The sequence below is a fragment of the Mesoplodon mirus genome, assembly GCF_964341445.2.
Source record: "Mesoplodon mirus genome assembly, chromosome: 7".
In the NCBI taxonomy this organism is placed as follows: Eukaryota; Metazoa; Chordata; class Mammalia; order Artiodactyla; family Ziphiidae; genus Mesoplodon; species Mesoplodon mirus.
In genome coordinates this window covers 64223537-64238149 of record NC_138983.1, presented here as the reverse complement: position 1 = coordinate 64238149, position 14613 = coordinate 64223537, and the positions used below count along the sequence as shown (strand labels likewise).

Here is a 14613-nt window from a genome sequence, read left to right as displayed (position 1 = left end):
TTTCATTTTGCTGCATGCCTTGGCCTTTGCCTGGAAGCTTGTCCATTGGTGTTGGTGGTGATGATGGTGGAGATGGTGATGGTGCCGGTGGTGGTGGCCATAGTGGCGTTGATGGTGGGGATGGTAGAAGACGTACAATGCAATGACAGCAACAGAGCTGTTGAAAGTCTAGCTTCTTTTCTGGATGCCCTGTTCCTCATTCCATCTGGCCCGAGCAAAGCCCCAGGTGGCCAGCAAGGCCTTGTTGAAGCCCTCACATCACATCTCGCCTTCTCCAGCTACTACAAGCTACCTCTTTCCCTTGGTGCATATTCCATGGCTTCTGATTCCTCCCACATATACCATCCCCATAATATTCTCCAAGCTTAGAGACCATGTATTGAGACAGTTTAAGAACCAGTGCTCTTGGGCTTCCCTGGTGGTGCAGTGGTGAAGAATCCGCCTGCCAATGCAGGGGACATGGGTTCGAGCCCTGGTCCGGGAAGATCCCACATGCCGCAGAGTAACAAAGCCCCTGCGCCACAACTACTGAGCCTGAGCTCTAGAGCTTGCGAGCCACAACTACTGAAGCCCGCGTGCCTAGAGCCCGTGCTCCGCAACAAGAGAAGCCACCGCAATGAGAAGATAAGCACACACAACTCTACAACAAAGAGTAGCCCCCGCTCGCCACAACTAGAGAAAGCCCGCAAGCAGCAACAAAGACCCACCGCAGACAAAAATAAATAAATAAAATAAATAAATTTTTTAAAAAAAGGAACCAGTGCTCTTGATAGGACCATTAATATGAATGTTCTATGGATAATGCATGACTTTAAAAAATAGACTGCTGGGTCACATAAAAAATAGACCACTGGGTCACTGGGTCACAGGATCACAGAGTCACTGGGCTTGTGTTATCTTTAATGTTTTCTCTGATGTCAGGTAGTACCTTTCCCAGTGAATCCGTTGCTACAATGAGAAGTTCAGATGAGCAATTTGTGTTTTGTTATCAATTAAAGCTGAAACATATCAGATACCTGAAATATTTTTAATCTTAGTAAGCAAATTTTCTTTTTCACTTTATTATCATGTAGAAGCGAGTCGTAGAAGCAATGCTGTGAAGGGGATTTTAGAGCTTTCTGAAGGGCAGTGCTTATGAATCATTTAGCTCTCATTGTTCCATGGATGTGAAGGAAGGAAAAGGCACCTAAGGGTGGCAGCAAATAGGCAGTGTAGTTTTAAAAGTGGTGGTCTATTGTGAGGGAGACCTCGAGCAGCTACCTGCCATCACCTTGCTTGGGTCCAAGCAGTGGAGAAAGCTCCCATTCCCCAGTGGCTAACACCACAGCAGCGTGACTAGGCTGCCCGTGCCGGCTGGCCCCCTCACCTCTTACACTGTAAGGAGGCCAGGGATGGAAGAGCCATCCTTCCAAGGGTGATGCTATATTCCCCCAAGCAAGAGGCATCCCCAGGCTCCATCCTCACATCACAAAAGAAAGAACGAAGCATCAGGAAGAAGGAAACCTTGAAGCCTTTCATTTCTTCCCCTTGGTGAGAACTTTATCATGGCCTAAAGGAGGCCGTTTTGTCATTCATTCATGTGGGAAAGAGGGGGAAAAGTGAGACTGATTTTGAGAAATTTAGGTAAGGAAAGTGAGCCAGATATAGAGGATTTCATATTTGAATTTAAACGGTTTGGACTTTATTTTGTAAATGGCGAAAACCATGAAAGTTTTTGGTAAGAGGAGTGATGCAGTCAGGGCTGGGCAATGAAGAGCTTTGGCTGCGGTTTTTATTACTGTTGGGGGAAAGGGGCGTCCTGAAGAAGGGAACTGGATGAGATGACAGTTGCAGAAGTACAGGCAAGAAATCAGGGGCTCTGGAGCAGTGGTGGATGTGGGGTTGAGGCCGAGGCATGAGCCTGAGAGATGCCATAAAGGAAGCATCTACTGGGTCTCTTGACTAACAGGCTGTGGTCAGATGGGCCAGAAGAGGGCTGGTGAGCGATGATTCAGCCTCAAGCCAGAGTGCTTCAGAGGATGATGGTCATCCCCTGGATGGGGGGCAAGAGGACTAGTAGGATGGGTGCAGTGTTCTTCATCAGGGATGGGCAGCTTTCAAAGCCAAAGCTCTGGGAGGTATTGCAGTGGCACAGCATCTTGACTGTGGTGGTGGTTACACAAGGCTACACATGACAAAATTGCACAGAACTACATGCACACACCCAAATGAGTGCCTATATTGCTGGAGAGACCTGGAGAAGCTTTTCCATTGTGGCAACGTCCGTGTCCTCGTTTTGATGTCGTACTACGGTTGTGTAAGATGCTAATGTTGGGAGAGGCTGGATGAAGGGTGCATGGGACCTCCTTGTGTATTTCTGGGTACTTTCCTGTGAATCTGTAATTAATTCAAAATATAAAGCTAAAACAGACAAAAGCCTTTCCCAGAAGATTCTAACCCAGTAGGTTTGAGGTGGAATCTGGCTGTCTCTCCTTTTAAGAGCATTCTTGATGATTCTGTTGCACAGCTCTGGTGGAGAACCTCTGGTTTAATGAATAGTATGCAGCATCGCTTTTGCACACGTTGAGTTCCAGTGCATGGTGTGAAGGGAAAGAACTCTGAAGTCTGAAGTCATGGGTTCTGGGATCCTCTCACTGTGGATGAGTGACCAGGGAGACATCCCTCAACCCTCAGAGTCTTAGTTTCTTCCTCTGTAAAGGGGGATGGTAATCCTTCCTAGCTTGCCTCACCTGCCTGACCCGGTCAAGTGTGTGACCGTGAGTTGAGTGCTGTCAGCATTACCCCTCCCCAGCCCCAGCTCCAGTCCCGGGAGCCTGCCTCACAGCTGGCCAACTGCACAGCCGGAGCTTGAGAGGTAAACATGGGGATGTGGATTTGGAGTCTTGTACACAGAGCAGCCGAAGCCATTGGCTGGGAGGAGAGGGTAGCAAAGAGAAGAGGGGAGAACAACAAAAAAAAGAAGAAGCCTGAGAAGATACTGAGGTAAGGTGTTCAGGAGTTAGGAGGAAGAAGGTTAGCTGGTGAGAGACAGAGAGGGAAGAGCCAGGAGAATCTGGAGGACAACACAGGCCTCGGACAGAAAGAATTTCAGGAACGAGTCATCTGTTTGAATGAGCCCACAGACAGGGGCAAGGACACGCAGTCTGGGAAGAAGCCATTAGATTTGGAAGGTGCAGGTCACAGAAACCTTGGCGGGCAGGGTTGGGGATGGGGCCACAGAAGCCAGATGAAGATGAAGAGAGCTGGGAGGTACATGTTTCCATCAGGGATTTTGACTGTGATGGAGAATCGGGAGCTAAGGCAGGAGCTGGAGCGAGGTTTTCTACCACTTAACCAGTCTCCAGTCATGACCCAGGATGACACACCACTCACACCCATACACACGCACGTGCAACTGAAACAAAACTTTTAAGAAACAATAGTTATTCTTATAATGTGCAAAGTGCTCTGATATGTTCTATTATAGATTGGTCTATGTTATTCGGTTCTATTTTGTTCTGTTGTATTGTGCTGTGTTGTGTTGTAGTTCTCTCTTATTTGAAAGGTGAGTTGTTCTCAAGACTCTGACTACACACTGAATCGCTTGGACAGCTTTTAAGAAAGCGAGGAGGGTCGTGCCTTAGCTCTGGTCATTTAATTGGTCTGGGGAGGGGGTGCCTGAGTTCTCTGAGGCCATGGTGAGGACAGGGCTTCTGAGGAGGGAGGAGAGGATGGGACCCAGGGCACAGAAACCAGGGAAGAAAGGGCCGGTCTTTCTCCCTCAGATGGGGCAGTAGGGAGGTGGCTGGAGGCAAAGGGGGGTTGGCCCCTGTGTGGATGGGCTGGGGAGGCGACCAGGAATGGGGATCCCCGAGACCAGCCTGTACTGAGCTCTCAAGAGGGGTGGCAGAGACACTGAGACTGCAGCTCCTGGCGGAAGTGAGCCATCTCTAGCCTTAGCCGAGGGCTGCCTGAGGGCCCAGCCTGGCCGGGAAGGCGGCTCTGGCCGTGTCCTTGACAGGCTCCCTCTGGGGCATCAGCCCGCTCAGCACAGGACTTTCATTCATTTCACGTCAGGCCAACTCAGCTGGGCTAACAAACATTCCTAGGGTGCCCAGCCTGGGCCACGGGTGTGGAGGGGGTGACAGCTCAGATCCACCCCTGCCATCAGGGAGTCATGCGAAAAAATGCAAAATGGGATGAAACTATTATAATCGGACTCGGTTTCCGGGCTCAGTTCTGCCACCTCCTGGCCACGGCTCTTTCACTTTGGTTTTCTTTCGTGCCCTGTGGGGACATCAGGCCTTGCCATGCCCTGTCTGCCCCACGGGTCTCTGAAGATATACGGGGTAATGGTGGTGAGTGTGCCGTACGCAGCAAGGTCGGAAGGGTGCCCTAAGGGTGAGTTAAAATGAGAGAAAGAAAAACAATAACAACCACCGTAGTAATAATAGCTGCTGTGCAGCCCCTAAAGGCAGCCCCGGCTGCTTCTGCCTCCCTAAAACAGTGCGCTCTGGTGGGAAGAGCACAGAATTGGCATTAGGCCATCTATTCAGTTCCAGCTCTTTCTAGCTTCTTGCCAGCTGTGCGTTCTTAACCTCAGTGAACCCTATTCTCCTTATCTATAGAATTGGGATGTATAATTCTTACCTCTGGGATTGTTTGGAGGCTTGAATGAGATAACGCATGATGGAAGGGACGCTGGTGTTTAAAACTCTAAACGAAGCCGGAGAACAGAGCTCTCGGGCTGTCTTCCAGGCGGCTGTCACGGCTTCTGTGTGTGCGGGTGCCTCGTGTTCCCCAAACCCCCCTGACTGCGGGCACGTTTGCTTTGGGGTCAGGCCTGTGTTTTCACAGACATAAAAAAGGGGCAGTTAATCACCGCTTTCTTCATCCAAGCTGCTCGAGACCTTTATCTCCGCCTCAGAAGCCAAGGACTGAAGGCTCTGCAGATGGTCCTTGTGTAGGACTCTGAGTCTCGGTCCTTTGCCTCCTTAGCAATTTCCTAAACAAGCTCCACTCTTTCAGGGTCTGGCGCCTGTGTAGGATGCTATCACTCTGCTAAAGTGGTCTCCAACTCTCACGTTTGATCTTGATTAAAAATAAGTAGAGGCATACCAGGTACATTCTTGTCTCAGGACATTTGCACTTGCTTCCCCCGCCTCTTGGAATGCTCTTACCCTCTGATATCTGTTCCTTTGCCTCTTCAGGCCTTTGTTCAAATGTTGCAAATGGCACCTTGTTAAAATGGCAGCCCTGACCCCGTCACTCCTCATCCCTTCCATGCTTCTTTTCCAAAACAGTATCTGTCGCCTTCTGATATCCTGTACTCACTTGGTTACTCTCCCTTACTTATTTGTACGTTTTCCCTCTACCAGTGTGTAAGTTCCATGAAGACAGGGACATTTGTTTTGTTCATTGCTGTATCTCCAGCACCTAGAATAGTGCCTGGTTCTTGTAGTTGTTCAATAAATATTGATTCAATGAAAGAATTCATGTTGATTCTGTAGGTCTGGGACAAGGCTTGGAATCAGCATTCTAATAAGCTTCCCAGAGCATTCTGATGCAGCGGGACATTCTCTGGGAATCACAGTTCTAATTGTTGTCCCCCATTGTCCAGCGTGCTGCAGCTGAGGAGTGCGGGACAGCAGGCACTTAAGTGCCCTCAGGGCTGGCCTCAGCAGCAGGCACTGCGGGGTGGAGTGTTTCTTCCTGGGGTGGGGCCCTTGGGACCTCTCTGCTGTATCCCAGGGAGATGGCATGAAAGGGGAAGGAATGCAGAGCAGAAGGGGAGCTTCTCTTAGGGTTACCCCAACGTGACCTGAACTCAGGTCCTGTGCATGGAGTCAGATGACCAACCTGAGCCTCTAGCCTTCTATGTTACCCAGCCTCTGCAGGCATTCCTGGCAATGGCAGCCAGGCTGCCCGCCCTGCCACTCTGAGACAAACTCTCCCCTCCCTGGCTCCTCTTCCTTGTTATCTCAAGGCAATGGTGGGACCATGGCTCAGAGCCTCCTGGTTTTAATTACCTTGCTTTTTAGTGAATCCCAGTGAGCCATTGTCTTTAGCTGGGACTGAGTGATTCAACCTTTATGGACCTCCAGAGGGAGGGAAGCACCAGGATTTGCAGCTGACAGAGTCATCCCTGCCTTTGATTCTTGGCATTCATTTACTTATTCATTCATTCCCTCAACGGGTTTTTAATGGCCACATACTTTGCGCCACGTACTTTAGCTCACAGCTAAATACTTGCCTCACCAACTCCACCCATATTGTGAATACTCTCTTATGACTCATGTATTCCAGTACCTGGCCCAGAGCAGGTGCTCAATGAACATGAGCCCTTTCAGGCTCCCTCACTAGCTGTCCCAGAGTCACCCCATCCCACAATCCAGCCACACCCACTTCCTTTACTGTATTCAGTTTCTCTGTTTCCTTTCTTAACTCCTGTCCTCTTTTGATAACCTTAAAAAAAATCATGCACTCTTCTTTCACGCTACTTGAAATTTCAAAAATGAACCTGAATTTGGTGACTAAAGGCACATCAAAGCAATGGTGATATCAAATATTCTTTTAAGCATCTCATTCCCTGGAGATTTTGATCAGCGCTTGGTTGGCAGTAACTTGCCCAGCCTACACCAGCGTGATGCTTGTCCTCTTCTGTTGCCTTCCAACAAGAGAATGGCCAGTTCCCAGTGTCTTGCACGCTTTAAGCTGGGATTGAACCGTCTCTCTCCTGGGCAGTGGATATCCTTCCCCCAGGGATCCAGCCTTCTCACTGGCCACGTTTGCTCAAAGCTTTCCATGTCTTTTGGCAGGAGGAGGCTTAGAAGTAAGCAGGCCTTGAGAGACAGGCCAAACGGAGCTGTCCCTCTGCCAACACGGTGTCAGGAGGCAGACAGACTGCCAGTCAAGCCCCAGGTGGCTCTCCGGTGGGGGGGACTGAGCACCCACATCAGGCAGAGACTTGCCAGGGCCCTGCAGTCTGTGAGCAACAGAGCCAGGGTGGGACCTCAGGTCTCCTGACCCCCGCCAAGGCTCGCCCCTCTCCACTCCATGCTGTGCCCCTGCTTGGTCCAGTGGCCAGTCTTCCTATTGTCTGCACCATATGTCCACGTGGTAGCCTATAGCCAGGCCCCTCAGGTTTGCTTGTGGTGACTCTGGGACATTTGCCCTGCTTAGCTGTCTTCTGGGAATGACACTCGTCCCACACCTCCAGCCCCTTTGCCCAGCTCCAAGCTTCAGGGTCTGCTTAGGATCAGAAAAAATCTTGAGTCGCTCTGCACTACTCCCCCCCCCACCCACCCGGCTGGATCACATATGTGCCAGAGATTATTCTAAGTACTTTATATAAATTAATCGGCTCTCTGTGGCAACGGTAAGAACCATGATTAATGTCATCTTATATAACAAGGAAACAGGCACAGAGGAGAAAGGAACGTGTCCAAACACAGAGGTGGGATTGGAACCTAGGCTGTCTGGCTTCAGAGCCTACACCCTTGACTATTAAACAAGGCTGCCTCTGGTGCACTGTGGGTCTCTGACTCCAAAAGATTTACTTGAATTTTGTCCTCATTCTCTTACCTCTGTGCACTCCACAGAGAGAGATGTTGGGCAGTGGAGCCAGAGAAGGAAGGGGCAAAGAAGGCACTGAAGAGAAAAATGTGGCTGTCTCCTCAGCTGGAGCTCTGCCCGGGGCTTCGTAAGAAGGAGGGACGCATCGCACAGAGGCTTCTAGGCACGGAGTTGAGTGGAAATCGTACAATTGGCAACCATGCTTTAGGTCACCTTGTGAGAGGGGGACAGCTTCCTCTTTCCTTTGAAATAGGGGGAAGTTGATATGCTTGTGTGTGTGCACACGTGTGTGCATGTGAACACGTGGGTGAGTGGATATATGAACCTGTGTGTGTGCACTTATGTGTGCGAGCATGTGTAAGCCCCGTGAACAAGCATGTATGCACCTGGTGTCTTAGTCCATTCAGGCTACTGTAACAAAATACCATTGATTAGGTAGCTTAAACAATAGAGGTTTACTTCTCATGTTCTGGAGGCTGGGAAGTCCAAGATCAAGGTGCTAGCAAATTCGGTGTCCGATGAGAGACTGCTTTCTGGCTCATAGACAGCTGCCTTCTCTCTGTGTCCTCACGTGGCCTTTCCTTGGTGCCTGGGTGTGGAGAGAGAGTGAGCTTCAGTGTCTCCTCCTCTTTTTACAAGGGCACTAATCCCATCGTGGGGGCTCCACCCCCATGACCTCATCTAAACCTAGTTACCTTCCAAAGGCCCCACCTTCAAATACTATCACCTTGGGGATTAGGACTTGAATGAATGTATGAATTTGGGGGCACACACACTCAGTCCATAACCCTGGGCTTGTGTGTGCTTGTGTGAGCGGTGGTGTGCAAGTCCCCACTAACTGTGGTTCAGCCCCTTCCACCACTACCTGGAGCACCTTCGCCATCCTGCTGAATGACAAGTAACCACACAACTGTGAATCATTGTTATTTTTAATTGTTGGTAAGAAAATCACAGTGTAGTGATGAAATAGAATCTGAGATCCCAGCTTGCTTGCCATCAGCTGCTGGGTCCCCCTCCACTCCTTGCAAAGCCCCCATCGTCCCTTGGCCCAGAGCCTGCCTAATCATTGTTTAATGTTTCAAAGATGCTGTCCTACACAAGAGATACTCATTCCAGGCTGTAAAAATACCAACAGCTTTGCATGCAGCTGGAACAATTGCAAAAATAAGAAAAGCAGAGAAAAAGAATGCCCTGACAGTATTGTGCTTTATGGAGCTTAAAGAATCCCATATAGCTAATCTAATTACCACGAAGACTCAGGCAGCTTAAAGGTGTTTATACAGCCAGGCACGTGGGCTGTCAGCCTGCTCAGCAGAAGGCTTCTTATCACCACCCACTCCTGTGCCTTTGACCAGTGTGACTTCTGGGGCCCACCCACATGCCCGGGAGAGGGTACCCAGCCTTGAGACAGAGGCAACCGGTCATGAACTCTGCAGGAGCCCTGGAGGCTGTCACTTTTGCTCCGTACTGCCTGGGGCTGCCTCTCACTGACAGATTCATTGTTCATCGCCACCCTGAGAGGTACTCTTCCCGTGGCCGCAGATTCGTGTCCTCACATGTTGTCCAGCAGCACTCTCCCGAGGACCTGGCTTGCATGACTCGAGCTCCTGGCTGCTCTGGGCAACAACTGCCCACCTCTCCCTGCCCACTCAAGCCCTGACCCTAGGGCTGAGCCTCCTTTACCCAGTGACTGTGGGGGGAGAAGGGAATCAGATGAGTATCTCTGACAGATTCCATCATGTCAGTTTCTGAACAAACCCCACGTGGTTCTGCAGGTTACGCCCTTCACCAGGGTACCCAGCTGAAGAGGCAGAAGTTCCCTGCTGGGACGGAGCCTTGTTCTGACACTCTTAGGCCCCTGGCTCCGCATCTAGTCCCGGCTAACCCTCTTCCTTGAGAGGCTGGACCCTGCTCCCTGTACTACCAGGCTGGTGTCCTGCTCCCCTGGTTTGATCCATCTGCGTTCCTGCATCTGGGGGCTGGGACCTCCCACTGATAAGCCCCTCCCCATGAAAAGAGCATCCTTAGTCAGTGATGCCTAGGTGTGCCCGGCCCCTGGGGACACTGCCTCTTTGTGGGCCTGCCCCAGAGCACAGTCAGTTTCTCCAGCTCTAACCTGTGTGATGCCAGTCTCCTCTCTGTCCTCACCAGCCACTCTGTTGAGGTCCCGGCACGCCACACAACCGAGCCTGCCTGAGTCTGGCAATGGTGTGGGTGGTTCATCACCCTTTTGTGTTCCTTTACCAGTAAAGGAAACTGACTTCGGGAGCCAGGAACTCCTCAACATACTTCCCTGCCAAAGGAGAACAACCCCAGGAGGGCAAAGGGCCTGCCTTCTCTGGAGCTCATGAGCCCCCTGGAAGCAGTCTGCAGCAAGGAAGCTTTGGACCATTTTGCTTTACAGATTAGCTAAGGTGACCAGTATTTGGTTAACAAAGCCAGCAGGAACCAAATACCAAAAGGCCCTCTTCCTCTGGTCAGCTGTGGGACCATCTGTCGATGGGGAAATTCCTGGCGCTGGAGCCTTAAGCAGCGTGGGGGGATCCAGGAGGGGTGTCTCCTGCCCTCGGGTCAGGGGCCTTGCTGCCAGCAGCTGGGTGTCAAGCTGCCCGTGGCAAAGGCTGGGGACATACTGGCCCAGCCCCAGTGCCGCCAGCAGGAGAGGTCTCCTTGTCCACCCTTGGCCCTCAGCCTATCTTGCTCAGCAGCTTGAAAAGACGAACTGGTCCTGACGGTGGAAGCAGAGCTGGAGCAGCTTAAAAAGACAAACTAGGGCCTTCCCTGGTGGCGCAGTGGTTGAGAGTCCGCCTGCCGATGCAGGGGACACGGGTTCGTGCCCTGGTCCGGGAAGATCCCAAATGCCGCGGAGCGGCTGAGCCCGTGAGCCATGGCCGCTGAGCCTGCGCGTCCGGAGCCTGTGCTCCGCAACGGGAGAGGCCACAACAGTGAGAGGCCCGCGTACCGCAAAAAAAAAAAAGAGAAAAAAGAAGACAAACTGGTCCTGACAATGGAAGCAGAGCTGACCGGCGGGCAGTGCTGTCAGCTGACATCCCCCTCTGCTTCCCCAATACCGAAAAGTGCTCAAAACCCAGCAAATCATATAATTCCTACTGATATCAAATCTTTGGAGTATGGGATGCCTTCTGGTGGGACTGATTTCCTGAAAGGCTACCCCAAACCACGAGCGACCCAGGTGTCCTCCAGCAGCTCCAGGGCCTGCGTGCTCAGCAAGAAGAGGGGCGCATGGACAAGAGTTGGCACCTGTGGCCACTCCAGCTGCCTTCTGCCCAGATCTGTCCTGCAAATTAGCCTCCAGAGCTCATGGGAGACTAGCACCCCCCTGGTTGGATGTTGCAGTGGGAGGTTGTGCTGGAGATAATGTTGGGGGATGGGGGAAGCCAGTATAATTGACTGGGGCCTGAGAGTTCAACAGCAGGTGTGGGCTCACTGCAGTGGAGGGGGAGGTGGGGTTGTTTGTTTTTAATTGCCAGGGCCCTAATCTACTCTCAGGGGCTATAAATTGGGCAACCACTCCATTTTTTTGTTTTTTTAGAGACAGCCTTGCTTGTTTGCTCAGGCCCACAGGGACTTACGCCTCTTCTGCTTCTAAAGTCATTCACGTGCATTCATTCAACAAACCAAGCACCAGGTTCTAAGCTTGGCCCAGGGGAGGCAGTGGTGAACCAGATGTGGTTCCTGCCTCAGATAAGATTTAGACCGAGGACAACGGCAGGCAGTGGACAGACTCTATGGCACAGATGCAAAAATGAGATGCCTCAATTCTAGTTGTTTTTAAAAGCCCGTATCTCAGGAGCTCAAGATATAAGTAGAATTTTAGGGAAAGAGGCTCTTGAACAGAAAGAAACCAGGGGGATGTCAGATCAGTGAGCAAGAAAGCTATGTCAAGCAGCTGCTGCTGGAAGGCTGGTTTTTACTAGGCAGCCCAAGGTTGCCTCTTGATCCCGCCTGTACTGCTGGAGTGGGAGCTTGATTTTCATCTAACCAAGGAGGGTGTCGCCTGGGTACCAGGATATGTGGCTCCATTGGTTTGTTCCTCCCTGGCCCCTGTACTGCAACTTCCAGTGGCTTCCCCTGGCTTAGGTGCGTCTCCTCTGAGCACCTGACCTACTATTGGGAGTGGGTGCCCTGATTCACTTTGCAGGTCTCTCGCACCTAGATGAGCTTCCCTTATGGGGCAGTAGGCAGCTTGAAGCAAGCTGTAATGTAGATGTAGCCCTAAAATGTAGTCCAAGCTCCTTATTTTCCTGGAGGGAAAACTGAGATCCAGAGAGGTTAAATGAGTTTCCCAACGTCACACATCTGATTAATGGCAGAGCCAGAGAGCGACCCTGCTCCAGTGCTTTGCTAACCGTACTCACTCGTTCATTCAACAAATGTTCACAGAGTGTGAAGCATCACACTCAGCATCAACGATCCAAGGACGGAGAAACAGTTTCTACTCCCAGAGAGCTCGCAGCCTAGTGCAGCTGATAAACTATAGACAAATAACCATTACACATAATGTAAAAAGATAAGTGCCACCAGCCACAGTGCTGGGGAAACCCAGGGAGAGGTCTTAGTCGTTCTGGGAGAGCTTCCTGGAAGAGCTGGCTTTTGAGCTGGGCCTTGGGGATTGAATGGGATTGGGATATGGATATGAGGGTGGAGAAAAGAAGCTGCCTCCATTTTTGTGTCTTTCTAGTTGGATTTTAGGGAAGGTGTCAGCATGATCATGTACTTGTCCCCTGTTGCATTCCAGGCACTGTGCTAGGCATTTGTACACACTGCCTTCTTTAATTTTTCCAATATTTCTCCCCATTTTATAGATGAGGAAACTGAGACTCAGCAGTTACTTAGCCCTGAATAGAGGCCTCTTTGATTCCTTCTTCTCTCTTTCCCACAAGGCTTCACCCAGTGACTTGTGCCCCACCAGGACTCTGATGACTCATCAGTGACTCTGATGACTGAATGAAAATGGAGACAGAGAGATGGGGGTAGAGAGTTTGCAAAGCCATAGGGAAGGCAGCATCCCCCTTTCTTGGACAACATGGGGCTAAGCACAGAGCTATTTAGGATTTCTATCATCAGAATAAATTTCTTCCCCCTGCATATATACACCCCACCCCCAGGCTGGTAGATTCTTAGCCTAGGCAAATACTAATAAGAGCTACCATTTGTTTCTAAGCATCTTTGATGTGTTGCTTTGCTTAACCCTAAGCACAACTGTATGAGGTAGGTATTATTATTATCATGTTCATTTCACAGATAAGAGCACTGAGGCTTGGAAAAGCTACAGGTTACACAGCTGAGAAAGGCAGAACCAACATTTGAACCCAAGTTGGATCTGGCTGTAGAGCCTGGACGCTTAACCTTGTCACTATATTCAGGGGTCTAAACTCAGTTACCTTCCAGGGCTAGACAGATAACGTGAATGGCAGAGGTGAGGCAATGAGGACTGGTGGGGACTGCGGTGAACCAGAGAATGAGCCCAGGTTCATCCCGGACAGGCAGCCAATGCTGGCTCCAGCCTATCCCTAGCCTGCAGGACCTGCTGACCTTTTTCAAGTTGGAAATCACACTTGTATGTTTGGTGGGCTGAATAAGCCACATGGGCAGGCCAGATATGGTCCTGGTCTGCCTGTCTGCAGCCTCTATCAGATTGACTCCCAGTGTGCAAAATAGAAGCTTCTCTGGAGATGCTGTTTATCTCAGACATCCTTGGTGAAAACTTCTCCATCTCACACTCTCTCCCTCTTGTGCTTGCTGGTTCCCACATCTCAGAAAGCCACCAGTCCAGACAGGCTTTGTGCAGATTCCCTTCACTGTAGGCACAAGTTGAGACATTCACAATGCACAGGCCACACAGTTTAGTTTCATTGATTCAGGGAGGCCCCTTTTGGGCTGATGGATCCTTTTGGAAAAGCACATAGTCATGCAATCAAGGTGTAGATTTTGTTCCTACGTTGTGGACTTGGATGCCATTCTTGGTGACATCCTTGCATCTTGAGATCTTGGAAACAACTTGTATCAGGTACCCTGGGCCAGGCCAGTAGTGAGAGAGGGGAGTGACCGGCACCCAGGAAGCTGATCAGGCTGCAGAGGAGACAGACAGTGTGACAGTCACTTGGAGAGTGTGTCAGTCTGATCAGGCTCGTCTCAGCAGGACTCTCTCAGGGGCAGGAAGTGGGGGAGGAAACTGGGGAGGGAGGCAGGAGCTCAGGCCTTCCCATGGGCCAACTTGGGTGTCGATAGCTGTGATCTGGGTGTGCCACGGCTCAGGAGCACTCACCGGCTTGCCTAATTCTCTTCCGCTGCATCACCTCCATTTCTTTCACTGCCTGTGACCTGCAGCCCTGAGGGACTGTCTTGGAGTGTGTTTGTGGTCCTGTGCTTGATGCTCTTGTGGTTGCCATCTGGGAGTGAATAACCGTGGCATTTCAAAGCTGAATAAGACCCAGGAAAAAAACCTACACCTCATGTTTCTCTCATCTGGGGAAAGAAGTGTGAATTGGAACTTTACAAACCCAAATCTTTAAACTCTTCCTGACCCAGTGAATTTGAAGAGCGACAGAAATGAATTAGAAATTAGATCAGGGGTCAGCATTTCCATGGGTTCTGAACCAAATGGAGATGAAAAAGAGTATATCCAGCAGGGTTAGTGGTGAAGGCAAGCTTCCTGCCTGGGCAGAGTGTCCTGACCTGGGTCTCAGAGGGGATTGATCGAAGGATCCTCTGGATGAGATCAGGAGGTCCAGAGAGAGTTCTCTACCCAGACAGTGGGAAGGAATTAACTTGTCACCAACTGACACTCACAGATGCGACAGAAAATGCCAGCATCGCAGGGTGGATTTAATGCCGGGCCGCCCAGTGGAGCCATTGCCTCCCACATCTGCCCTAAGGTGCTTAGATGCTGAAGAAAGGAACACTGTCCCCGCTTTGAAAGAGGTTTCTGGCTAAGTCCTGTGGACCGAGTATGTCTGCACTCCTGTCTCTGTTGTCAAATTTCATTTGGCTTAAACATGAGAACTAATGCAGAGAATCAAAGAAAACAAGATTTTT

General features: G+C 50.6%; 1 protein-coding gene across 4 annotated transcripts in view; it reads left to right on the top strand.

Annotated features, from left to right (window-relative positions):
* The window catches only part of GALNT18 (polypeptide N-acetylgalactosaminyltransferase 18), a 355103-nt gene that overhangs the window by 194445 nt on the left and 146045 nt on the right, over positions 1–14613 (top strand). The gene's annotated exons all lie outside the window — the stretch shown is intronic.